Genomic DNA, 3092 nt, shown 5'->3' on the forward strand with positions numbered 1-3092 from the left:
GCTCAGTGGTTCTGCTGCCTGCCTCGTAAGTGCAAGGGCCCAAGTTCAATCCCCAATACCAAAAAAAGAAAGAAAGAAAGAAAGAAAGAAAAGATATCAGTGAGCACCATGGGACACACCTGTAATTCCAGCACTCTGAAAGGCTCAGGCAGGAGAATGGAAAGTTCAAGCCCAACTTGGGCAATTTAACAAGATCCAGTCTCACACACACACAAAAAAAGACTGGGAATATAGCTCCATGTGAAGGTCCCCGAGTTCAGTCCCCAGTACTGAAGGAAAAAAAGGCTTAAGATACTCTTCAAAACTGTCATCCTCTAAAAAGTGTTGGTAGGCAAGTGCTGTTGTAGAGTGAACAGGTCTCCTTTTACCTGACAGGAAGTCTCCAGAGCAATGAAAAGCACAGCCTCCCAGCCAGACTGGCTAAAATCTGTAGAGTTCTGGGCACTTTACTTAAATTCTTATGCCTCAGTTTCCTTATCTATAAAAAAATAATTTTATGGGCTGGGGATTTAGCTCAGCAGTTCGGTGGCCTGCCTTGCAAGTGCAAGGACCCGAGTTCAATCCCTGGTACAAAATAATAATAATAATAATAATAATAATTTTATAATAACAGTACCTACCTCACAGAAGCTTTGAGGAGAGAAATAGAAATTTAGAATTGGCATATAAAAAGTCCAATTATTATATGAGCTATATTTTTTAATGTAAAAACTTCTTTGACCCATAGTCTTTAAGGAAATATATTTTGGTGATGGTGTAATTGTGGTAGTTGTGAGAACAGGTGATCAGGGCCAACCTCATGGGCTCATAACCCATACAGGAAGGACCTGTGGCCCTGTTTCAGAAGGGCCCCTGCTTAGTTTAGGGCTCTGCTACCACTGTTTCAAAATGCTTCATAATTTCTGAAGGATGAGCTTACATTTGCACTAGGACCCACACAGGATGCTGCCAATCCTCACTGCTTCCAGGATGCTCCTTGCTCTGTTCTCTTTGGCTTTTAAGTCCAAAAGGCAGAAACTAGTTGTAGCACTCCTGTTTACAGGTTTGGGGCTGATACCTATGGAGAAAGGACTATAAAGGAGTTTAAAAATTCTCAGGCACATTGCAGTCTTTCTCCACAGAGTCATCTATCAGTCCTTAGTTGTTTGCAGGAAAAAGAGAAAGTTGCTTGTGGGCTGGGGATTTGGCTCAGTGGCACCGCACCTGCTTCTCAAGCGCAAGGTCCTGAGTTCGATCCCCAATACCCAAAGGAAAAAAAAACACACACACACACAGAAAGTAGCTTGAGAAAAACAACTTCTGCCTTTGTGAAAATACAACTTGCAGACACAATGTTCTACTCAGTTCTAGGTTCCCTCAGGAATCCAATGGCAAGTGAAGAGTTTCCTTTTTCTCTCCATGGCTTTCCCCTCCTTAGGAAAGTGGTTCAGGAGAAAGCAAGAGGGCAATCATTCCACCTGTGCCTCCTCAAACAGGCAAGTCCTTCACCTCCCTAGGTCTCAATTTCAAATTGTTTTCAAGTGAGTTGCAAGATACAGAGACAACCTGAGGCCCTATGAAGACAATATACGTAAAACCTTGTTAGCATCTAGAAGGTGGGGAGCAGTTGTGGCTTAGAATGATTTCACTTCTGCTTTCTTTCCTGGGGAGAGGTAAGCACCAGCCTCAGTCACTAGATGCTTTTTCCAATGGAAAACTTGCGTGCTATAACTCCATAAAAGTTTCAAAGTAAAGGGATGCATGTCAATCAAATAATCACAATTATGCAACTTCATTGAGTTAGTCACAGCAAAGCACAAAGAAATGAAAGATAAATAAGAAACACGTATATTCCCCAAAGGGTTCAGAGTCTATGTAAAAGTGAAATCAAGGAGTGTCCAGAATAACAAATATTTAAACCATGGAAAATATAGAAGACTCTGAGGAATTATCTTCTCCCAGTGGGCCTTGGGGAAAGCTTCCAAGGCGATGCTAGAGGGAGTTCACCCTTTGGAAGGAGGAGGGTGTTCTGGTCAGAGCAGAGCCCCAGGCAGGCAAGCAGTGTGGTGTAGGAGACCTTCCAAACCAGACATCTGCAGAAACACAAATGAGCCTGAAAACAATGAGCCTGAAATGGGAGGTGGAGAGAAGATCCAGTGGCTGGAAACTCACAGGTTTCTGAAGTCAGCCCTGGTAACAAAGAGTTTTGAACACAGAGCAGATTTTGCATTGGAGTGAGGAAGTCAGAGTGGCAAGAAGTTTCGTTCATGAGTAAAGAAATAATTTCCAACTCTCCAACAACAAATAAGTGAAGGTAAATGTGGTACATCCAGATAATGGAATATTACTGGCCATAAAAAGTAATGTATTCATGTACGAACTAAAAACATGCTAAGTGAAAGAAGCTAGTCACAAAAGATTCTACACAATTATTTATACTATCAAGAATGGGCAAATCAATAGAGACAGAAAGTAGTCCAGTGACTGCCAAGGCTGAGGAAGAGGGAGATAGGAAGTAACCAATGAGTATGAGGTTTCTTGTTGGGTAACAAAAATGTTCTGGAATTAATAGTGTTGATGATGGCCCAACTCTAAAAATATTTTTAAAAACCCAGTTCTGAATTTAAATTGTACTTTTTAAAATGAGAAAGAAGCTATTGCCATTGGCTGAGAGTGAAATAAAGACAAGCTGAGCAAAACAGCACCAGAGGAAATAAACAAGAACAGCTTCCAAAATATTTAAAAGGAACATTTACATGGAGATGCATTTAAAAAGTGTGGAGATAAAATAAAAGTAGGACACTCCCGTAAGCCTTTTAACCGGAGGCAATAGCCATGTGGGACTGAGATAGAAAACACTAGAAGAACTGGGTTTCTAACACAGCAGAACAGGACAGTAGTTACTGTGGTTCACAGAGATGGAAGTCATCGGCAGCAACCGGAAATAAACAAATGCTGGCGGTACAACTCAGTGGCAGAGAGCTAGCTCAGCATGCTTGAGGCCCTGGGTTTTATCCCCAGCACCATTTTTAAAAAATGATACAAACAAGCCTGTGGCCCAGCTGCTCGGGAAGCTAAGACAGGAGGACTGTAAATTTGAGGACAACCCGGCC

The sequence above is a fragment of the Fukomys damarensis genome, unplaced genomic scaffold (genome assembly GCF_012274545.1).
Source record: "Fukomys damarensis isolate Sample0158 unplaced genomic scaffold, DMR_v1.0_HiC HiC_scaffold_30, whole genome shotgun sequence".
In the NCBI taxonomy this organism is placed as follows: Eukaryota; Metazoa; Chordata; class Mammalia; order Rodentia; family Bathyergidae; genus Fukomys; species Fukomys damarensis.